The sequence below is a fragment of the Schistocerca nitens genome, chromosome 7 (assembly GCF_023898315.1).
Source record: "Schistocerca nitens isolate TAMUIC-IGC-003100 chromosome 7, iqSchNite1.1, whole genome shotgun sequence".
Classification (NCBI taxonomy): Eukaryota; Metazoa; Arthropoda; class Insecta; order Orthoptera; family Acrididae; genus Schistocerca; species Schistocerca nitens.
In genome coordinates this window covers 414,010,571-414,036,180 of record NC_064620.1, presented here as the reverse complement: position 1 = coordinate 414,036,180, position 25,610 = coordinate 414,010,571, and positions in this window count along the sequence as shown.

The following is a 25,610-nucleotide window of genomic DNA, read 5'->3' as shown; positions in this document are numbered from 1 at the left end:
CAAATAGCTCCTCAGTTTGCCTCACAAGGGATGAGTGCAGCCTGGTTGCAAACAGCACTCGGCAGACTGGTTGGTCACCCATGCTAGTGCTAGCCTAGCCAGACACCGCTTAACTTCAGTGGCCTGACTGCGACCACAACTTGCTTTCTCAGATCTGTGTAAAGTTTTGTCACCTGTACCGGAGGAGGATCAAATTCCACAGACTATTAGTTACAAGGAGTTGGTTCTTGGGTTGCTGTTTCATAAGCAATTTGATACATTGTTTTTCCTCTGGCGCATCGAAAGAGTGTGTGGCTACAGCTATGTACACAATCATACATTTTGTTTCTCTGCCATGACTTAGAAGTCTGTGTCAAGTAGTAAATCGACAGTAATACCTTTCGACCGACCGGCTGTCACAGAAAGCTGGACATCGCATGGTGTGAGATATGCTTGTCCCACAACATACAGTATGGTTGAAATAAAAAGCAGAGTCGATGTTCCCTATGGACAAAAATCTGGAAGATATCTCAGTATATAGAAAGTGGGAGAGTCTGAAGCACATCGAAACAGCTCTCTGAAGGTCATGACCACTACACTTAATCTCATCTTCCACAGTGATGGTGTAGCAGATGGTTCGGTATTTTGCTTTTGGGGAGACCCAAAGCACTGATTCCTTAAATTGGTAGTGTATATTTCACCCAGGTATACGGTAGTTGGTTTGGTGTTCCAGGTGGTAGTCAGCCTGACCCCCAAATCTTTGGATACATTGCGTCCTTCATTTTTGTGACTTAGAATGTATAGCTGCGTGTGGAACAAGGGGGTATTCGGCAGGAAACCCATAGACCACAGATAGTATGCATCATGAGTTGTCAGTCCCACCGTTGGAGGAAGAAATGATTTTCATACACACAAGGGAGCATTAGGTACACTTATCCGCCCACGTTTTTTGTCACATTTTAAGCAGTTTTACGTATTTCCCATCAATTTTCGTAATTTTACAGATTTTCCGTGATAACAACGCATTTTACTCAGTTACTCCTGGTCCAGTCTTGACGAGTCGACACATCGACTAAACGTCTCAACTGTCGATCTCGTGACGCCATCAACCAATAACACTGTATCATTGCTAAACCACTGCATCCATTATTTTGCGAGGATCGTTAATATATGTTGACATCTCGTAAATCCTGTTACACTGCCTCCATAACATGACACGAATACTGTTTCTTAGTGTAGAAAGTAGCCATTAATACAGAGGAAGTGAAAAAACTATGTTCCTCCACCGAAATATTTTTTTTAAAATCCAGTGAGATTTTATTACGGTTTGTCTCTCCTCTATGTGGATGGGAGTCACAAAGTATTCTCATATTCGTAGGGTAAACTCGGAGATTCAAAGATACGAGCTATCCCTTCGTTTGAACCTACCACGTAAGGATCCCGAGGAAAACTCTAGATGGTCTCTCTCTAAGCATCTCACAACTCTTCATCTGTCTGTAACCAACCCTCCGTGCGCCATTGTCACTGATTTCATTTGTAACTGTCCATCAGTAGAAGGATACCATACCTGATACATCTGATGTCTCGAGAAGGACCACAACGAGCAGAGTTCCACATAATCAATACACTTTGATTACTTGCTTTCCAAAAGAGTATAACGAGTGTTCCAAACTTGTTCTGGCCAACTCCAGTGACATAGACCGGTATTCTCATCCCAGTACTGTATCTTCTGTTCTGTGAGGACCTTTCTGTACCAATCTTACTCACGTCGGCTGTCCAATTACACATGATCTCTCTAGATGCTTGCTTGCTGACGAATTTAGTACTCCTCATTGGTGTATAGTAGATCCGAGCCTGGTACATTTAAAAGTATTGTGGTGATATAACAAATGATTAAGAACAAGAAGAAACATATGATTTATACATAAAGGAGCTGCAGATGGAAGGAACTTGGAACATTTTATGCAAATCTCTTGTGCTATCAATTCTGTATAATTGTTGCATTATTGCTGGCCGTGCTGGCCTAGCGGTTCTAGGCGTTTCAGCTTGGAACAGCCCGACTGCTACGGTCGCGGGTTCGAATCCAGCCTCGGGCATGGATGTGTGTGATGCCCTTGGGTTAGTTAGGTTATGTTGTTCTAAGTTCTAGAGGACTGATGATCACAGATGTTAAGTCCCATAGTGCTCAGAGCCATTTGAACCATTTGGAGGTACACAGATTTCACGAGTAATTGAATAAAATGTACGGGAAGATGCAGTTCACGCTCGAGGTAGAGAAGAATGGCGCAACTCCATTGCTAGACGTGGAAATATGTAGGACAACGGAGGGGATACTAGTATACAGAGTATACCGGAAGCCTGCAAATACGGACAGGTAATTGCCCGTCCAATCCAGCCACTACCCACAGCAGAGGAACCCACTTATTAATTCTTTGTCTATCAGTGTGCACTAACTAAACAATGCTCAAAATATGACGTTTGTGCTCAAAAGGTTGCGAACAACGTTTCTGGCCAGTGTTTGCAACCATAAATGTTTCCAACAGTCAAGGCAAAGAACAGAAGGAAGGAAACAGGGGAGATATGGACAATGTGAAGCCAGCAGCGGGCTTACCCTATGTGAAAAATGTAACTGATCGGAATGGTAAACATCTTCACCGTGTTGGTTCAAAAATGGTTCAAATGGCTCTGAGCACTATGGGACTCAACTGCTGAGGTCATTAGTCCCCTAGATCTTAGAACTAGTTAAACCTAACTAACCTAAGGACAGCACAAACATCCATGCCCGAGGCAGGATTCGAACCTGCGACCGTAGCGGTCTTGCGGTTCCAGACTGCAGCGCCTTTAACCGCACGGCCACTTCGGCCGGCTCACCGTGTTGGTGTCCAACCCCTCTTGTACAGCAGTCGCAAGAACCAGGGTGTGGTAGGCTCCACCAAGGACAAGGGAGTGCTTTCCAGATAGCACCTGTGTACGACGTGAATGTGAGTGTGCAAAAAATATAAATCGGTGAGACCGGCATTCCAATAGCAACGCGCATACGTAAACACGAACGCTACATTCCTTTAGAGCAACAAAAGAAATCTGCAGTGGTCGAGGTCCAGGAAGAATACGGCAAGGAAATAATATTTTACAGAACCTGCGCACTTGATAAGCAGCCATAGAAACACCAAAACATCCTAACAACATGAACAGAGAGGATGGACTCTGGCCCATTCTGGCTGCCAGCCCTCAAGAGTCCAACAGGCTGCAGCAACAACGCAGACGCGAACGCTACCGGCGAGTAACTGCCCCCACGCGGCCAGCGTCCAGTGGGAAGGAAACACGAGCCGACGCCTCACTCACCGACGCCATCAATCGTAGCCAACATTGCAACAAGCAATAGATAACAGCAGACAAATCAGATCCTCCACCATCATACTAGCCTAAAGCATGCAACGTTCCCGGACTGACAAAGCGTCTGTTCCAGGAGTGCAAGAAATGTACCAACATGGCATTTGGAGGCTCTCCGATTCTATGCTGCAACAAATATGAGAGCGTCAAACCTGCTACTGATGTCAATGATGGACTTAAGTTTCAAATGGAATGTAAGTTAGTGAGACGGCGTCCTGTTCCAGGCTCTTCACCTCACATTTTATCCTATCTGCGTATTGAATTTGCTTCATTTATTTTCCGTTTCAGTTTTATTTGTCGACTTTCCACCTTTACTGCATGTTTCTTACGTGAGTGGCTAGGGGGTAGTCTCTAGCAGTGTAGGTAACCCACCCCTCTAACATATCATTCTTGTAGTAGTTCTCTCCATTAATTACATCTGTTCTTGACCAGGGGAATTTGCGCACGTTCTGGATGAGTTGCCAACCATTCGAAGTGCAGGATCTCAGTCGGAAGAGGCTTTGCAGAGATGGCCCTTCTGGCTAAGCTCCCGTGAACAATGAGAGACAGAACAGAGAACTGGTGTCCTCAGCAGAGGAACGAGAAGTGGAAATGTTTCTACCTTCGACTTAAAAGCTAATGATCGTGCCCTGTTTGATGTCAGATAAATCGCTCCACTTCCACATTAGGACAACGGCTGCAGTTGGTACGCCTCAGTGCGCCTCAGTGCAGTGCGGAAGAGGTGAGAACTCTGACATGTTATAAGCTTCGGGTGGAGTCCTTAGATATCCACTTGCCATTATGCCGCTGTGTGTGGTCTCCAGACACGTTTCCTCGAGCAAAATATATAGCCACTCTTGTGTCTGAAAATTTACAAACTTTGCCCTTACGTGGGAACGGTGCGCGAAGCCCAACAATATTTCCAGAAATTGCGCGAAACAGTTATTTTTGAAAACGTTATCAGAGATGTCAGCGATCAAAATATAAAATTAATTGCAACTGTCTATAACACAAGGCATTCTCAATAAAAGGTGACCGGTTTCGATCATCACATGATCATTTTCAGATCTACAGCTGTAATATAATACAGGATGTAAATTAGAGGATGCATTAAAATAACTTGAAATTAGCTACATAATTACGAAACACACACACACACACACACACACACACACACACACACACACACATATATATATATATATATATATGTATATATATATATATACCCATTCTGATGGACAATAGCTGTGTATGTAGATCTGAAGATGATCGTGTGATGATCGAAACCGGTCTACTCGAATTCATATCTTTTACTGTGTAATTTTAAAGCTTTTCTATCACAGTTGAAAGAATAATTCGTGTGTCTTATGCGTCTGGGCTCCATCACAGCTGTAACAGTCCAGCATCTTGGTGTTGACGAACTTAACAACCATTTATTTTTCTTATCTTCGTTCTCTTTTAATTGTGTAAATTCATTCTCAGTTTGTTTTATAAACACAGCACTTATTTGTGATGATACATTTTTACATACTGTTTGAATAAATGTTATTTTACCAGATCAAACTCTGTCATTCAGCAACCATTGAAGTCAATTATTCAACTAAAATTCCCGGGTCATCCAACCATAAGGAGTTGGCGAGGCCTCTAATGAGTTCACGAACTTAACAAATATCGTTTTCCGATATGCGCAGCAGCTGATTTTCCAAGTAGCCTTCTTTCTTCATGGGGATAATCTATCATGTTAACCCTTAACTCACGAGGAGTTGTCTCTCAGACCGCGAGAAAATTTTCGAACTCGCTCTCCAAGGCCAGTTGTGGTGGAATGCTTCTATACTCCCCCTACCTTCCTTAAATTTCCGTCTACGATGTTTCGTTGTCTGTTGCGTTATCGCCTTCTGTGTTTATTGTTGACACGTGCTATTGATAGGTATTGGAGTCGCGCCTCGTGAACAAAGTACTTTTTTTCTTCAGTATGGTACTGTATAGCTGAAAATGTGTTCACACTTACGTGTCAGATTTAAATTTCACGAGTTTGATGAAATTGTTAGTCGGTCTGTGAGGAAGGTGTCAGTGATATACACCAAGAAATGAACGAAATGGGCGAAGATTTTACATTTGCCAGTGTTCACAGTTCTGCCATCGAACAAGAGTATCACTCAGAGGAAGAACTTCAGGAAAGTTGTGATGGGGATCTATCTGTTTCTTCAACGAAATACTTTAAGTGTCTGTTAAAATCGAATGTTTACTGAGTGTTGATATAAAAAATATTGTTCCCAGCAACACATGTGAATTTGACAAAGTTTCTTTTTGTAGTTATGGGGTGGAACCTTTATGCGCAAATTTAAACCCTGGAATTTAGTGCTTTATGGAAATTAATTTGCTACAGAGATTGTATAACTTTTCAGAATGTAAAATTCAGTACTCCAACATTCCATTTATGTGTACAATTTAAAATAACCACACAAAATTATGTGCTTTTGTGTGATAAATAGTAAAATGCTGCAAGCTTTCTTTAGTGCGGTAAAATAAACTAGAAGCATTTCAACAACGCTTAAATAATTGTGAAAATAAATGTTATAAAGCATATATTAAAAACTTCCTATGATTTATGCCTTACATCTCGATTTAAACATAGGGCTCCCAGAGACTCCACATCGTGGTATACGGTACAGAAAAGTGACCTCGCGAGTTAAGGGTTAGATGATCTGGAGTGTTAGATTGAGAATCAGCCTAATCAGCATACCCATGGAGAGCCTAATAAGCAAGAGGTCGTGTTCACAGCACAGGCAGCTGCTGCCAAGTTTAATCATTTAGTTAGTACCCATCGTGTGATGGTCATCTCCACAAAGTTTGATAAATATCGGACTGGTACTTTATGGTGTAGCACCGTCCACCTCCTTTGCCTGGTAAATGAAGAAAACTTGGAGAGAGCAGGCTATGGCCTGCAGGTGTAACAGCGCAGCAGCCACAAGCCAGATTTCACTTTTATAATTGAGACCTTTCACGTGACGGACGTGAGGATCTTCAGAAATTATGCAGCCTAGGATGAAACATTAAATACACGGCCTATGTTCGCCGTCAACACTCACAGACGGTAAGTGACGCTACTATCAATGCATGGTATACAAAGCGCCTGATGGGTTGGGTGGGGTGGTGAAGGGAAGAGGGGGGGGGCAATGCAGGAAGCACTGCAGCCATTGTCGTAATGTGGAAGTGGAGCGATTTATCTGACATCAAACAGGGCATGATTATCAGCTTTTAGGTCGAAGGTGGAAACGTTTCCAAAACGGTTAAGTTTGTAAACTGTTCACGTGCCACTGTGTTTCGAGTATATCCTTCCTGGCAACATGGAGCTATTCAAAACTGGCGCCGAGGCAACTATAGTGCAGCACGGGCCATAGACGACAGGGGTGAACGACAGCTGTGGAGATGTGTACGGGTGAATAGACGTGCAACTGTTGGAACACCTGACCACCCAGGTGAAGCAAGGGGTTACCAACAGTGTATTGTCAGCGACCGTTCAGCGAATATTGCTGTGTATGGGCTTCCGCAGCAGGCGCCTGATTCATGCACCCATGCTGTCTACTGTTTATCGGTGACAAAGGCTGATATTTGTATGGCAGTACCGCAACTGGCGACATGTGGCCTTTTCAGATAAAACACGTTTTATGCTATATTGGACAGATGGCCACTGGAATGCACTTCCCTATCCACGCCAGAGGAGGGAGCGTTGTGGTGTCGGGAATGTTTTCGTGATATCTCATCTTTCTGGAGATGCAGTGAATGAACACAGGTATGCATCTATCCTTGGGGACCATGTCCATTCCTAAATGCAGCATGTTTTTTGTCATCATGGTGGCTTCTACCAGCAGGACAATGCAACATGTCGCACACCTCACAGTGTACGTACGTGATTTGAAGAGCACTAGGATGAAACCCAGATATATAACCCAGTCGAGAATCTGTGCGACCATCTCGATCGGTCCGTTTGCATCATAGATCCACAGCCGAGAAACCTGGCACAGCAAGCCACATCACTGGCGTCAGCATGCCTCCATATCTCTGTCTGCATCTTCCACCACCTCACTCACTTTCTTCGTGGATTTCTCGCAGCAGTATGCGCTGGTTATTCGGGCTTTTGACGGGTGACCACATTAAAGCGAGTGAACAGTGTATATCTACACTACTGGCCTGTAAAATTGCTACAGCACGAAGATGACGTGCTACAGACGCGAAATTTAACCGACGGGAAGAAGATGCTGTGATATGCAAATGATTAGCTTCTCAGAGCATTCACACAAGGTTGGCGCCGGTGGCGACACCTACAACGTGCTGACATGAGGATAGTTTCCAACCGTTGTCTCATACACAAACAGCAGTTGACCGGCGCGTTGGTCGAGATCCAATGACTGTTAGTGGAATATGGAATCGGTGGGTTCTGGAGGGTAAAAAGGAACGCAGTGCTGGATCCCAACGGCCTCGTATCACTAGCAGTCGAGATGACAGGCATCTTCTCCGCATGGCTGCAACGGATCGTGCAGCCACGTCTCGATCCCTGAGTCAACAGAGGGGGACGTTTGCAAGACAACAATCTGCACGAACAGTTCGACGACGTTTGCAGCAGCATGGACTATCAGTTCGGAGACCATGGCTGCGGTTACCCTTGACGCTGCATCACAGACTGGAGCGCCTGCGATGGTGCACTCAACGACGAATCTGGGTGCACGAATGGCAAAACGTCATTTTTTCGGATGAATCCAGTTTCTGTTTACAGCTTCACGATGGTCGCATCCGTGTTTGGCGACATCGCGGTGAACACACATTGGTAGCGTGTATTCGTCATCGCCATACTATCGTATCACCCGGCGTGATGGTATGGGGTGCCATTGGTTACACGTCTCGGTCACCTCTTGTTCGCATTGACGGCACTTTCAACAGTGGACGTTACATTTCAGATGTATTACGACCCGTGGTTCTACCCTTCATTCGATCACTGCGAAACCGTACATTTCAGCAGGATAATGCACGACCGCATGTTGCGAGTCTTGTACTGGCTTTTCTGGATACAGAAAATGTTCGACTGCTTCACTGGCCAGCACATTCTGCAGATCTCTCACCAACTGAAAACGTCTGGTCAATAGTGGCCGAGCAACAGGCTCGTCATAATACGCCAGTCACTACTCTTGATGAAGTGTGGTATCGTTTTGAAGCTGCATGGGTAGCTGTCCCTGTACACGCCACCCAAGCTCTCTTTCACTCAATGCCCAGGCGTATCAAGGCCATTTTTGCGGCCAGGGGTGGTTCTTCTGGGTACTGATTTCTCAGCATCTATGCACCCACATTGCGTGAAAATGTAATCACATGTCAGTTGTAGTGTAATATATTTGTCCAATGAATAGCCGTTAATCATCTGCGTTTGTTCTTGGTGTAGCAATTTTAATGGCCAGTGTTGTAGTTATGGTCGGCACCGCCGTCAAACATAACTGCAAGAAATTATAGCTGGGAGTAGTGTTGACGCATTGTATCTCTTGCAGATTTTGACTGGTGCGGCAACAGTCTTAATGGTATCAAATTCATACCAGAGGTCAGTAAGGAGGCGAAAATGTTGCACAAGCTACCTCAGAAAACATTTGTCATTTCCTCGAAACGATGTTGTTCTACACCTCGAATGGAAATGTATTTGACGTTTTTCGTCATGTACGTAAGCTTGACGAAGTTGCACCAAGAGACCACTTGTAAAAACGTCGCCGAACAGAGGTGCCCTGCGGAGCTGTTTGTGGCAGCGGAAACTGGCGAAACGAAGTTGGCAGCTCGTGGTAGGGGGAACGTAATTCGGAAGCCGCTGCGGATAACAGAGGCGGAATTCCAGTCACAGCAGAGGGGGGAACCTGTTGCGAGGGGCAGGGGCTTCCAGGGGTGGGGGGGACGGAGGGGGTGCGCAGTTCGGCCAAGGAGCGCCTCGCCGCGGGCACATCCTCAGCCTACAGCCTCGAGCCTCCGGTAGTCCACCAAAGGCCCGCGCAACGAACGCCTAACGATATTTGCAATTAGCGGGCGGGCCCGAGAGCGGACGTGCCTCGCCGCCGCGTGATCAACATGCCCGCCGGGGATCGGCCGAGGCAGAGCCGGCCCGAGTCGATACTGCGCCTCACCTCCAGTGAGTGGCGGAGGGTGATGACTGCCGCAGTCACTAATTGACACGACGCAGGCACCCAAGGTTAACACTGGTCAGGCTTCAAATGTGCGAAGTTTGAAGGGGTTCCACGCGTAAGGGATCAGCTACTCTTCATTAACATTGGGTTGGTGTGTAAGTTGTAGCATTTTTCCATAAGTTTAATAAACACAACAGATATACATAACAGAGGCTTCAGTCATCGACAGTACACTACTGGCCATTAAAATTGCTACACCATAGACAAATGCAGATGATAAACGGGTATTTATTGGACAAATATATTATACTAGAACTGACATATGATTAGATTTTCACGCAATTTGGGTGCATAGATCCTGAGAAATCATTACCCAGAACAACCACCTCTGGCCGTAATAACGGCCTTGATACGCCTGGGCATTGAGTCAAACAGAGCTTGGATGGCGTGTACAGGTACAGCTCCCCAACCAGCTTCAGCACGATACCACAGTAGTGACTCGCGTATTGTGACGAGCCAGTTGCTTGGCCACCATTGACCAGAATTTTCAATTGGTGAGAAATCTGGAGAATGTGCTGGCCAGGGCAGCAGTTGAACATCTTCTGTATCCAGAAAGGCCTGTACATTACATGCAACATGCGGTCGTGCATTATCTTGCTGAAATGTACGGTTTCGCAGTGATCGAATGAAGGGTAGAGCCACGGGTCGTAACACATCTGAAATGTAACGTCCACTGTTGAAAGTGCCGTCAATGCGAACAAGAGGTGACCGAGACGTGTAACCATGGCACCCCATACCATCACGCCGGGTGATACGATAGTATGGCGATGACGAATACACGCTACCAATGTGTGTTCACCGCGATGTCGCCAAACACGAATGCGACCATCGTGAAGCTGTAAACAGAAACTGGATTCATCCGAAAAAATGACGTTTTGCCATTCGTGCACCCAGATTCGTCGTTGAGCAAACCATCGCAGGCGCTCCAGTCTGTGATGCAGCGTCAAGGGTAACCGCAGCCGTGGTCTCCGAACTGATAGTCCATGCTGCTGCAAACGTCGTCGAACTGTTCGTGCAGATGGTTGTCTTGCAAACGTCCCCCTCTGTTGACTCAGGGATCGAGACGTGGCTGCACGATCCGTTGCAGCCATGCGGATAAGATGCCTGTCATCTCGACTGCTAGTGATACGAGGCCGTTGGGATCCAGCACTGCGTTCCTTTTTACCCTCCAGAACCCACCGATTCCATATTCCACTAACAGTCATTGGATCTCGACCAACGCGAGCGGCAATGCTGCTATACGGTAAACCGCAATCGCGATAGGCCACAATCCGACCTTTATCAAAGTCGGAAACGTGATGGTACGCATTTCTCCTCCTTGCACGAGGCATCACAACAACTTTTCACCAGGCAACGCCGGTCAACTGCTCTTTGTGTATGAGAAATCGGTTGGAAACTTTTCTCATGTCAGCACGTTGTAGGTGTCGCCACCAGCGCCAACCATGTGTGAATGCTCTGAAAAGCTAATCATTAGCATATCAAAGCATCTTTTCCTGTCGGTTAAATTTCGCGCCTGTAGCACGTCATCTTTGTTGTGTAGCAATTTTAATGGCCAATAGTGTAAATGAGGCTGGGGAAACATCGTAGCTGGAAGCTCTTGGTGGAAAAACTTTCCATGGGTAAACAGATTGACAATTCAGATTCATCTAACGAGGTTAAGTTCGTCGTCATGTTTATGATTATTAATTCAGAAAGGAAAAATCGACACTCAGCAAGAATCTGTTCTCTTGCAAGGTCAGCTGCAGACAGTTTTTTCGTTCCATTATCTAACAAAAGTGACAGCTAGAAGGATACTTCTAGTATCTGTCATAGTGAAGAGAATTACATCAGCCAAGTTTTTCGATTTGCACACCAGAAATGAAGCACAGGCTGATTCAGCTACATGTTCAAAGTGAGTAGTTTACAAATGTTATACAGCTATATAATAAAATCATATTTTCGTAAATTTGAGATTTTAAGTAGGAAACCTTCTCAGTAAGCAGCTTCAAATGAAGTTCTTCTCAGGAAAACAGTGTATATTCCACAAAGTAAGTACTCTTAGGAATATAATGACTGCAATACTGAAATAATGTGTTTTGTTCCTCCCCCAAAACTGGCTGTCCTACTGAAGAAACATTTTCTCACCACGATAGAGGAGCATAAATCTTATATTTTTTTGTGTTAGAGATAAATGGGTGTATCATAGAAATTGAAAATATACATAGTGATCGATTTATCCTAAAAAGACCATAGGCTGACGCTTAGTACTTGACGCGCTAGAGGACCATAGTTAACTAAAATTACCTCGCGTTAGAAACCACTGATGAAGTTCCGCTTTGGACTACCCGAACATTTATTGTATTCTTAAGGTTTCATTTTGTTAATATGTTCACCTAACACCAATCATAAATAAGTTTCCCGCATGTCGAAAATTCGGTTAAGTCGTCAGAAAATGCGTTTACGTTAACTGACCATACGTTGTCTTAATAATTTTGTGCCAAAAATGAAACAAAAATTACAACATGATTCAGCTGTTCCGGAACAGACTGATGCAATTTACGTATTTGTATACTGAGCAGATTGCGAATTTGAGTGACTTGAATGGAAAGTAAGAACACCCGTGTGTTCCATGCGGAACGTGAGACCTCTGCCTGCTCCTTCATATTGTGCTCCTGCCGAACTGTCAGTCCTAAAGTAATTCTGAATTATTCTAAGTGACGTGTGAGGCCTTTGTGAAGCAGACGGTGACCGTTGGCGTTTGTAACAAAGCGGAGACGAATGTTTGCGTGCAAGAGGGCATGTGGGGGTATTCGTTCGTGAGACGCTGCGCAGTGGGTCGTCACAGATGAAGGATTGGGTTAAGTTCGCTCAAATGCAGGACAGACTGCGCAGTAGAGGATTCCAAGCACTGTTTTTCTTTTGTTTCGTTTTTTAAGGGTCCTTACCTTAATCGTTCAAGACGAAACCCTTATAGGATCACTTTTTTTCCGTCTGTCTGTCTGTCCGACCGCTGAGACCCAATTGTCTCAGCAACGGGTAGGTGCATCAAGTTGAAATTTATCCCATATTAAGGACTATGATCCTTTGGCAGTGGAGCTCCTACGTCTGTGCCGTCAATAGATACGGCCATTTATGTCTCATACTTTGATACTTGCAAACTCACTCATCAAAACCTATAGTGTACTTCCCTTTGACCTGCAATCATGAAATTTGTCACGAAGCTTTACTTCACAGTGAAAAATAAGGAAAGATCTAAAATGGTTCAAATGGCTCTGAGCACTATGGGACTTAACAGCTATGGTCATCAGTCCCCTAGAACTTAGAACTACTTAAACCTAACTAACCTAAGGACATCACACAACACCCAGCCATCACGAGGCAGAGAAAATCCCTGACCCCGCCGGGAATCGAACCCGGGAACCCGGGCGTGGGAAGCGAGAACGCTACCGCACGACCACGAGATGCGGGCAAAGATCTAAAAATCACTAATTTGTAATTATATCACACAAAAATATTTTTTTTTGCACTTACAGACTTACATTGCGTTTATAATCTATCAAAAATAGCTGGAATTAGTGTAGGGATTTTGATCTGGTTTTTAGTGATAGGTAGAGCGATTCACAAATAAGATTTCTGTACAGAATTTACCAATATTTCGTGATAACTGCCTGAACATCGATGGAATGACGTCTCCTGCAGCTGCCAAAACGATGCCTTTGCCCTCTAGTTGAGAAAGGCGTAAGACACTGACAGTCAATGCAACAAGTAGAGCACCTGTTACTTTTCAAAGCAAAGTCATACTCGTAATTGCTGCACGATTGTTGGTGCACGATTGAACATCCATTGCTTGGGACGGAGTTCTGATATCCCATAAAGTGTGCCACAAAACAACCATAAAGTGTGCCACAAAACAATTCATCTACATCTACATTTATACTCCGCAAGCCACTCAACGGTGTGTGGCGGAGGGCACTTTACGTGCCACTGTCATTACCTCCCTTTCCTGTTCCAGTCGCGTATGGTTCGCGGGAAGAACGACTGTCTGAAAGCCTCCGTGCGCGCTCAAATCTCTCTAATTTTACATTGGCGATCTCCTCGGGATGTATAAGTAGGGGGAAGCAATACATTCGATACCTCATCCAGAAACGCACCCTCTAGAAACCTGGACAGCAAGCTACACCGCGATGCACAGCGCCTCTCTTGCAAAGTCTGCCACTTGAGTTTGCTAAACATCTCCGTAACGCTATCACGGTTACCAAATAACCCTGTGACGAAACGCGCCGCTCTTCTTTGGATCTTCTCTATCACCTCCGTCAACCCGATCTGGTACGGATCCCACACTGATGAGCAATACTTGAGTATAGGTCGAACGATTGTTTTGTAAGCCGCCTCCTTCGTTGATGGACTACATTTTCTAAGGACTCTCCAAATGGATCTCAACCTGGCATCCGCCTTACCAACAATTAATTTTATACGATCATTCCACTTCAGATCGTTCCGCACGCATACTCCCAGATATTTAACAGAAGTAACTGCTACCAGTGTTTGTTCCGGTATCATATAATCATACAATAAAGGATCCTTCTTTCTATGTATTCGCAATACATTACATTTGTCTATGTTAAGGGTCAGTTGCCACTCCCTGCACCAAGTGCCTATCCGCTGCAGATCTTCCTGCATTTCGCTACAATTTTCTAATGCTGCAACTTCTCTGTCAACTACAGTATCATCCGCGAAAAGCCGCATGGAACTTCCGACACTATCTACTAGGTCATTTATACACTCCTGGAAATTGAAATAAGAACACCGTGAATTCATTGTCCCAGGAAGTGGAAACTTTATTGACACATTCCTGGGGTCAGATACATCACATGATCACACTGACAGAACCACAGGCACATAGACACAGGCAACAGAGCATGCACAATGTCGGCACTAGTACAGTGTATATCCACCTTTCGCAACAATGCAGGCTGCTATTCTCCCATGGAGACTATCGTAGAGATGCTGGATGTAGTCCTGTGGAACGGCTTGCCATGCCATTTCCACCTGGCGCCTCAGTTGGACCAGCGTTCGTGCTGGACGTGCAGACCGTGTGAGACGACGCTTCATCCAGTCCCAAACATGCTCAATGGGGGACAGATCCGGAGATCTTGCTGGCCAGGGTAGTTGACTTACACCTTCTAGAGCACGTTGGGTGGCACGGGATACATGCGGACGTGCATTGTCCTGTTGGAACAGCAAGTTCCCTTGCCGGTCTAGGAATGGTAGAACGATGGGTTCGATGACGGTTTGGATGTACCGTGCACTATTCAGTGTCCCCTCGACGATCACCAGTGGTGTACGGCCAGTGTAGGAGATCGCTCCCCACACCATGATGCCGGGTGTTGGCCCTGTGTGCCTCGGTCGTATGCAGTCCTGATTGTGGCGCTCACCTGCACGGCGCCAAACACGCATACGACCATCATTGGCACCAAGGCAGAAGTGACTCTCATCGCTGAAGACGACACGTCTCCATTCGTCCCTCCATTCACGCCTGTCGCGACACCACTGGAGGCGGGCTGCACGATGTGGGGGCGTGAGCGGAAGACGGCCTAACGGTGTGCGGGACCGTAGCCCAGCTTCATGGAGACGGTTGCGAATGGTCCTCGCCGATACCCCAGGAGCAACAGTGTCCCTAATTTGCTGGGAAGTGGCGGTGCGGTCCCCTACGGCACTGCGTAGGATCCTACGGTCTTGGCGTGCATCCGTGCGACGCTGCGGTCCGGTCCCAGGTCGACGGGCACGTGCACCTTCCGCCGACCACTGGCGACAACATCGATGTACTGTGGAGACCTCACGCCCCACGTGTTGAGCAATTCGGCGGTACGTCCACCCGGCCTCCCGCATGCCCACTATACGCCCTCGCTCAAAGTCCGTCAACTGCACATACGGTTCACGTCCACGCTGTCGCGGCATGCTACCAGTGTTAAAGACTGCGATGGAGCTCCGTATGCCACGGCAAACTGGCTGACACTGACGGCGGCGGTGCACAAATGCTGCGCAGCTAGCGCCATTCGACGGCCAACACCGCGGTTCCTGGTGTGTCCGCTGTGCCGTGCGTGTGATCATTGCTTGTACAGCCCTCTCGCAGTGTCCGGAGCAAGTATGGTGGGTCTGACACACCGGTGTCAATGTGTTCTTTTTTCCATTTCCAGGAGTGTACATATTGTTAAAAGCAATGGTCCCATAACACTCCCCTGTGGCACGCCAGAGGTTACTTTAACGTCTGTAGACGTCTCCGCATTGATAACAACGTGCTGTGTTCTGTTTGCTAAAAACTCTTCAATCCAGCCACACAGCTGGTCTGATATTCCGTAGGCTCTTACTTTGTTCATCAGGCGACAGTGCGGAACTGTATCGAACGCCTTTCGGAAGTTAAGAAAAATAGCATCTACCTGGGAGCCTGTATCTAATATGTTCTGGGTCTCATGAACAAATAAAGCGAGTTGGGTCTCACACGATCGCTGTTTCCGGAATCCATGTTGATTCCTACAGAGTAGATTCTGGGTTTCCAAAAACGACATGATACTCGAGCAAAAAACATGTTCTAAAATTCTACAACAGATCGACGTCAGAGATATAGGTCTATAGTTTTGCGCATCTGCTCGACGACCCTTCTTGAAGACTGGGACTACCTGTGCTCTTTTCCAATCATTTGGAACCTTCCGTTCCTCTAGAGGCTTGCGGTACACGGCTGTTAGAAGGGGGGCAAGTTTTCTCGCGTACTCTGTGTAGACATTTGTGTAGCAACGATATCCTATGGCCAGCAGTACAGATTCCTCCTCTGGAGACTTCCGTTACATCTTACCAGTAATTGAAAAAAAAAAATTAAAAAAAAGGCTTTGAGCACTATGGGACTTAACTTCTGAGGTCATCAGTCCCCTAGAACTTAGAACTACTTAAACCTAACTAACCTAAGGACATCACACAATCACACACACCCATGCCCGAGGCAGGATTAGAACCTACTACCGTAGCAGTCGCGCGGTTCCAGACTGTAGCGCCTAGAACCGCTCGGCCAATAGGGCCGGCTGCCTTTTTCAATGTAACTTACAAATATTAGGTGAAATCAATGTTCATTTAGATAGGTAAACATCAGAAACGCTACTCCTTTTGTGCCGTTTCGAGCACCATGTATATGGTAAACAGTTTTGTACTCCCTAGTAGTCGTTTCCTCCGCACACCAGGCAAGCTGTGCGGGCAGCCGCCACGCCAGGAGCACGTGCGAAAACAGCTCTCACCAAAACAATTTTCCTTGTATTGCCTGGCCTATGTACCACGGAGTTACACGTCGCCACCACAGCGTCTGCGGGGCGCTGTTCTCGCAGACAGGCTGCGTGCGTATCACAGCAGTGAGCGCTGTCGACAGAGCACTGTTTTTCCACGCCACATCACGCACCCTTTCAGCGTCATGCAGATATCTGTCCTCTCCCGACTATTTCGGCTACCACCGGTCGGTGCGAAGTCAGCTACGCCTGACACTTCATGTCGGCAGTACGAGCAGTTCCGTCCGGCAGCATCAGCAGTTTAGTTCCAGAGCTACTAGTTGGCAGTACCAGTAGCTTGACTCGTCCGGTTGGCCGTGCGGTCTAACGCACGGCTTTCCGGGCGGGAAGGAGCACCTGATCCCCGGCACGAATCCGTCCGGCGGATTTATGTCGAGGTCCGGTGACCCGGCCAGTCTGTGGATGGTTTTTTGGCGGTTTTCCATTTGCCTCGGCGAATGCTGGCTGATTCCCCTTATTTCGCCTCAGTTACACTATGTCGGCGATTGCTGCGCAAACAAGTTCTCCACGTCCGCGTACACCACCATTACTCTACCACGCAAACATAGGGGTTACACTTGTCTGGTGTGCAGCGTTCCCTGAGGGGTCCACCGGGGACCGAACAGCACAATAACCCTGGGTTCGGTGTGGGGCGGCGGGAGGTGAAGTAGACTGCGGTAGTCGTCGTGGGGTTGTGGACCACTGCGGCTGCGGCGGGGACGGAGCCTCTACGTCGTTTCTGGTTCCCGGTTAACATACAATACGAGGTGCATTCTAGTTCTAAGGCCTCTGATTTATTTTTCTCCGGACTGGAAAGAGATAGAAACATGCGCACTGTTTTAAAATGAGGCCGCGTTCATTGTCAATACGTCCCAGAGATGGCAGCACCATACGGCAGATGGAATTTTACCGCCAGCGGCAAGAATGAGAACTGTTTTAAATAGTTAAAATGGCGATGTTTTCCTTACTTGAACAGCGTGCAATCATTCGTTTTCTGAATTTGCGTGGTGTGAAACCAATTGAAATTCATCGACAGTTGAAGCAGACATGTGGTGATGGAGTTATGGATGTGTCGAAAGTGCGTTCGTGGGTGCGACAGTTTAATGAAGGCAGAACATCGTGTGACAACAAACCGAAACAACCTCGGGCTCGCACAAGCCGGTCTGACGACATGATCGAGAAAGTGGAGAGAATTGTTTTGGGGGATCGCCGAATGACTGTTGAACAGACCGCCTCCAGAGTTGGCATTTCTGTGGGTTCTGTGCACACAATCCTGCATGACGACCTGAAAATGCGAAAAGTGTCATCCAGGTGGGTGCCACGAATGCTGACGGACGACCACATGGCTGCCCGTGTGGCATGTGGCCAAGCAATGTTGACGCGCAACGACAGCACGAATGGGACTTTCTTTTCGTCGGTTGTGACAATAGATGAGACGTGGATGCCATTTTTCAATCCAGAAACAAAGCGCCAGTCATCTCAATGGAAGCACACAGATTCACCGCCACCAAAAAAATTTCGGGTAACCGCCAGTGCTGAAAAAATGATGATGTCCATGTTCTGGGACAGCGAGGGCGTAATCCTTACCCATTGCGTTCCAAAGGGCACTACGGTAACAGGTGCATCCTACGAAAATATTTTGAAGAACAAATTCCTTCCTGCACTGCAACAAAAACGTCCGGGAAGGGCTGCGCGTGTGCTGTTTCACCAAGACAACGCACCCGCACATCAAGCTAATGTTACACAACAGTTTCTTCGTGATAACAACTTTGAAGTGATTCCTCATGCTCCCTACTCACCTGACCTGGCTCCTAGTGACTTTTGGCTTTTTCCAACAATGAAGGCACTCTCCGTGGCCGCACATTCACCAGCCGTGCTGCTATTGCCTCAGCGATTTTCCAGTGGTCAAAACAGACTCCTAAAGAAGCTTTCGCCGCTGCCATGGAATCATGGCGTCAGCGTTGTGAAAAATGTGTACGTCTGCAGGGTGATTACGTCGAGAAGTAACGCCAGTTTCATCGATTTCGGGTGAGTAGTTAATTAGAAAAAAAATCGGAGACCTTAGAACTTGAATGCACCTCGTGCAATACAATACTAGCAGCTTGGTCTTAGCGCTCCGCGCCGGCAGACCTTGCCCCAGTTCGTCGCCGTCTTTACCAGCAGTACGTTTGCTGTCATATGCAGCCCAGCAACGGACCAGTAACGTCCCACGTCTTCACACCGGCACCTACCACTTTTCTGGGGTGTGTCATCTGGGCACATCGCAGATAACTTAACACTAGAGATATTTATGTTGTATATAGCCGTGTGCATATTCATACAAGTGCACTATAATTCAATTTAATTTAATTAATAAAGTTATTCTCTTGAAAGAGTCTTCGGTGACCACTCAGTATGAGCATTCTTCAAACAGTATAAGTAAAACTCATTTGTGCGACTATGATGTTTAATGTAAATCGTTTCAGTCTAGCGACCGTTTGAGTTGCATCTACCGAGAAGGCTTGGATCGACTGACAAAGCTGGTCTGATCTTAGGGAGCTCGTATTTTATTCACTGACCGACGGTAAGGATATGAATCGTTTACTTTCCGGAAGTCAAGGAACTTGCACGTTGGCAACTAGGTAGGTCTAGATTTCATGTACGGGCAGAGAAAGCTATGTTTAACAGGATGTGTGAGCAATTAATTTTGAATACAACAGATGTTCCTTCTTCACCTAATAATTTATGCAATACATACTTGGTTTCACACTGGTCTCAAACAGGTTAAACCAGTTTAGTAGGCTTTTGCAACAGATTTTATATATTTTAGGAAATGCATGAGACTCAGATATAATGATTCTCTAATTACAATCGGTTTCGGTTATCGACAATCTTCATGGTACTAGTATACGGAAAGTATGAGCGAAATACAAACAGAAATATTTCGAGTACATTCCGCTGAAATGCTAGGCTGTATGCACTAACACAAAAAAGTCATATAAAAGTCAAGAGTCATGTCAGGCGCCAGAAAGAAACCTTGTTAACACAGATTTTATCTCATCAGAGCTACTGAAGACGATGATTACGTTTTTAAATTACAGTGTGTTTAAAAAAATGTTTATAACTTATTACAAATCATTAAATACACTCACGAAGTACGGATACTCCAAATGCAATCCAAAATCAGGAGGAAGTACAATTGTAGAATATACAATGTAAAGGCACCGTTACAGCTGATGATCAGATAAATTGTAAACAGTTCAAAGACTATCAGAGCAAAGATATAAGTTATGAAACGATACAATGCAAAGAGAATAAATGTCATTCGAGATAACGTACTGCAGCTTCGTGCAGCCGGTGTTGAAAGAATAAAAATAATTACAAATGGTTCAAATGGCTCTGAGCACTAAGGGACTTAACATCTGTGGTCATCAGTCCCCTAGAGCTTAGAACTACTTAAACCTAACTAACCTAAGGACATTACACACATCCATGCCCGAGGCGCGGGTCCAGACTGAAGAGCCTAGAAGCGCTCGGTCACCGCGACCGGCATAAATAATTACATATAATTTTCCAAAGATATACACTTCAACATTTGGTCTGCTGCCCAAGGGAGAGTAATCATTAATGGCTTCCTCTTACCACGTGTATTTGGAGATTGTAATCATTCTAAAATCATGTTACTCCTAATAGCTACAATTATTCGTCTGCAAGTGAAGTAGATACTGTGTTCAATACACAGTCCTCAGTCACCAACAAAAATATCTGCACTCATACCCTTAAAACCCTGTACTCTCTCTCTATCTCTCTCTCTCTCTCTCTCTCTCCTCTCTCTCTCTCTCTCTCTCTCTCTCTCTCTCTCTCTCTCTCTCACACACACACACACACACACACACACACACACACACATATACAATGGAAAAGAAAATAGTAGCATCCCAAAAACAAAAATGTGTATCCGTAATAAAACACAGGAGAGCAAAATTTAAGGACCAAAGTATCTCTGACATGATGTGTCACTGCCAAGTAACATAGTTCGACGCAACTTGGCCCAAACACGGGAAGAACTGCTACAGTATAGCACAGATGGTAACTGTATGAAGTACGCAATGAGAAGAATAGAAATGACACTTTTTATTCATACACAGTAATTAAACTGAAGAGACCGCGGTTCATGATGGACACATAGACATTACAAAACATGAGACGTGGTTGTTAATGATGTTTGTGATCTTCATGGACGTCTCTGCAGAGTCCTTCCACGTTGGCTACAACGCTGGTAGGGCGTTCCACTCCTCCACTAGCGCTGTTGAAAGCTGTTGGATGGTTGTTGGTGTACGTCGAAGTACTGCAAATAGGTGTCCTGCTGGACGTACCCTCATGTGGCGAGAGGGGGACCCGTAATACCTCCTCGAACACTGTTGAACATGATTGTTTAGGTGGCCAGGTTTTATGGTGTGGGCGTTCTTACGTCCAAATGTTTGAGAAAGATTCACACTCCGATCAACACTGCTGTGTCATTGTACTCTTTCTCCTTGTGCTTCAGTTCAGGGGTGCATTCGGCCCCGGGGTGCATTCGACTCTGACTCCATTTTTATGGATGATAATGCTTGGCCGGCCGGGGTGGCCGAGCGGTTCTAGGCGCTTCAGTCTGGAACCGCGCGACCGCTACGGTCGCAGGTTCGAATCCAGGTTTAAGTAGTTCTGAGTTCTAGGGGACAGCTGTTAAGTCCCATAGTGCTCAGAGCCATTTGAACCATTTTTGATAATGCTTGACGGCATCGATCTACGGAGGTGGAGGACTCTTGGAACGGGAGGACATTTGGTGAATGGACTGATCTTCCCGTTCCTCGATTTAAATTCCATTGAAAACGCCTATGGGGCGTCGAGGAGATGACGTATTGCAGCACGTCCACATGCTCCAACGACCATCCAACAGTTTTCATCCACGTTGGTGGACGAGTAGAACTCCCTACCGTAAGAACCCCATGTCAATGTTGCAATGTGGTAGCCAGCATGGTAACCAGTTGTAGAACACGCATTGCTATCTGTGGTAATCACAAAAGCTATTAGGAACCATGTCCCGTCTTTTGTGGTCTCCAGTAGACCATCCGTGATGAACCGCAGTGATTAGGTGTAGTTATTGTCTTTGAACGAAGGTGTCATTTTTGTTCTTATTGTGTAGCTCTTTCAGTTACCTTCTGCACTGTACTATACTATAGGAATTATTTCTATGTGTAGTTCATGTTTCGTCGATCGTTACTTGGCAGTGAGACAGCATGCTAAATTTACCATCGGTCTTAAATTTTCTACACAAGCGTATATATTGCATCTAAAAAGTAAAGCATATTGCCCAAATGTAAATAGGCTATTAGCCTGATTGGAGGAGGAGAACAGCCTCTTTTCATCGCAGCACTCAGACGAGTGAGTGGCGACGCCTGGCCGGTATGTCTACTGTACCCTCTACATACCCATGATCACTGTACTGGCTAATAAGGACAAATGGTAAAATTATGAATGGCTTCCGAAGTAACGCTACATGATGACATATTTACACTGTTATAATATACATAACTTGACGACGAATCATATCAACATTCAGTTGCATAGAGACAGCTGCCGGATATAATAGTGGAAAGGATTACAACTATTGTAAATGTCGAAAGATAATTCATTTTAACATGACAAAAATGTACTGGTAAACTAAAATGAATTCTGTGCTGTGATAATGTATTTAAAACATTTAAGTGTCAAGTTATCATAATATATTGCCAGTCACATCATTGCAACCACCTCTCCAAATCCTGTGTAACTATCTTTTGCAGCACGGGTTACTGCAAGACGTGCAGGAAGAAAGTCAGTGATGTTCTGGGAGTACCGACAAGGGTGTGGAACCATCTGACTGCTAAGCCGCGGAAATATGAGCCAGGTTTCTCAGCTGAAGTTCCATAGCGCGAACTGCGCGTTCGAGTTGGTCCTATATTTTCTCGACTGGGTTTATAACCGGGGAATCTGGTGGCCAGGTGAGCGAGGTAAACTCATGCTGGTGCTTTCGAAACCACGCATGTACACAGCGGACTGTGTGACACCTTGCATTGTCCTGCTGGTAGGTGCCACTGTATCAGGAAAACAAACTCTGTGTAGCGGTGGACACGGTCCGCGAGGAATGATTCATACTTGTATCAATCCATAGTGCCTTCCACAGTGAGGAGATCACCCTGAGAATGCCCTCCGGTTTGGACCTCTCCGACGATTGTTGCAGGCTATTTGCTTTCAGACGTTTCAGGATGTACACGCAAACGTCCATCTGTACGGCGGATTCATCTAAAAAGGCTACCTGTCGCCACCTAGTGGAGATCCAATTGCGGTAGTGGTGTGCAGATTCCAGCCTTCTTCGATGATGAACAGCAGTCAGAATGGGTGCACGAAACAGGGGTCTGCTACGAGGCCCAACACAGCAATGTTCGGTGGAAGGTCCTTGAGGAATCACTGTTGGTAGCCCCTTAATTTATCTTGGCGATTAATTGTGCATCTATTCTCTCATACTTATCTCCTGAGCCCTAGTTCACCCCTTTATCTGTGGGCCATGGAGCACCACAGTTGCACCGGCGCCGGTTTTGGATAGCGCCATTCCGCCAACCGCGTTAATACTTTATCCACGGCGGCAGACGAGCAGGTTACAATCTTATCTGTTTCGGAAACCCTTGGCCCGAATGCCAATGATCATGCCCTTCTGGACCTCAGATGAATCGCTCTGTTTCCACATTACGACAACGAGTAAACTGTTTCTGCGTCGCACTGACACACTGTATACATCCGTCACTGATAGTGCGGCCAAAGGCCGCCTGTGAGTGATAATTGCATGTTGACGTTATTGCGAACATAGGCGGTTGTCACATTAAAGTGGTTACGGGTTGAAACGATGTACTTTGCTAATATGAGATAACAGTGTCGGCAACTAAGTCACATACTTCGCAGAGAAACACTTTGTGCCAGACCGGTAGTCGAACCAGGGACTTTTGGCTTATGCGGGCAACTACTCTACCAGCTAAGGAATCCAAGCACGACTCACGACTCGCAATCACAATTTTACTTCCACCTGTTCAAAATTTCTCACAAGTTCTCCAGCAAATGTTGCTGGGCTAACGCTCCTGCAAGAAAGGATGCTGCAGAGACACGGCTTAACCACAACCTGGGGGATTTACTCCTCAATGTATTTTCGCCCAGCAGCAGAATTTGCGCTCATTTGAAGCTTACTACCACATTGAAATTGAACACAAAAAACAAAAGCCACATGTTTGAGATCCAGTCTGGCACACAGTTTCAATCAGCGTGCACTGCAATGCAGAGTAAATATTAATTCTCAAAGTGCTAAACATGTCAAACATCAGGCGTTGTAGGAGACGGCAGCTTTGATGTAAATGTTCCTACTAATGCTCCTATGAGCTACCAATAATTATATATTGTCATCTAGCAAGTACTCGGCATTGTTAAAAAAAAGTATAAGTATAGATTTTGTTAAATGTGGTATTTAATAGGTATACACGTCCGTGTGTTGTTTTTCTCTACATCGAAAAGTCTTCCCACAAGCACTTGAAAAACTTTAAACTTTACGACCAGATGTTTTCTTCATGACTGTAACTGAACCACTAAGTGCAATACTCCTATCAGTGTAGACCAACTGTTATGCAACCACGTGTCCACACTTCAACACCTGACCTACTGCCCATTAATAAACGTTAATTACTTGCTCTTGCCACAGTACTTGGAGTTGCTAACAAACCTAAAGACATACTACTCCTAATATAATCATTAATCCGGAAATGAATTAAATACTGATGCAGTGTTGTTCAGTACGCCGTCTACAGTCACCAGCTGAAATATCTTGACTTATAACTGTTACATCACACGTGTGTATACTGAAATATTTTTCCTCGAAACGAGCAGGAACATACCACCAGCCAATGTGGGCCTCGGTCCGGGAAAGGGCGTACCAGAGTCAGTGCCTTTAAAAGAATTTGACCAGCACCGTATTAATTGGAGCACTCTGATATAGCTACCCTGGCTGAGACAACAGATCTGATTTCGCGAGCGCCTTCTCTAGAATGACAATTCACCCGTTGTGGGATTTGGGGCGGCCCGGCCGTACGATATCTGTCCGGCCAGCGGGCCCCGCAGAATTCCGCCGCCTGGGGCAGAGGCCAAACAGCAGCTGGCAGGGACCGGCAGCCGGTGTTTGCTCTGGCTGAATGCGCCAGTCCGGCCGCTGTGGGCCCGGGGGGCTGGCCGTGCCTGCTGCTGACCGCCAACTGTCTGCTGCCGGCCCAGTCTCAGAGGTCATTGGCATCGGGGTAATTAAGCCCCAAGTAAATACTGAAATGCGACAAAAGTCACTCATCAGTAAATCCCAAGGTGATACACAGATACACAGTGGTCGAACGAATTCCTTAGAGGAACCAGTTGTCTTGTATCCATGCGTGGAGAACATCTTCTAGGGGGATATTTTCTATGAAATTCCATGGCTCACTAATAACTGCAATAGAGGTTCGTTTCCGACTACTCCCACGCAGAGGCGTGAAGTCTCAAGTTTTCAAAACATAACGGAAACTATAGGAGAGGAGAAGCAGATGCACCGTACCGTCACTTTAATGTGACCACCACCACGTTCAAAACGACTCGATCATTCCGGGCAAAGGATAGAAGCATTTCAGAAGCAACTGTTTGGCAATTGTTTGTGTACGCGCATGGCAAAATATTTATCCAACAATGGCGTCGAGGCAAT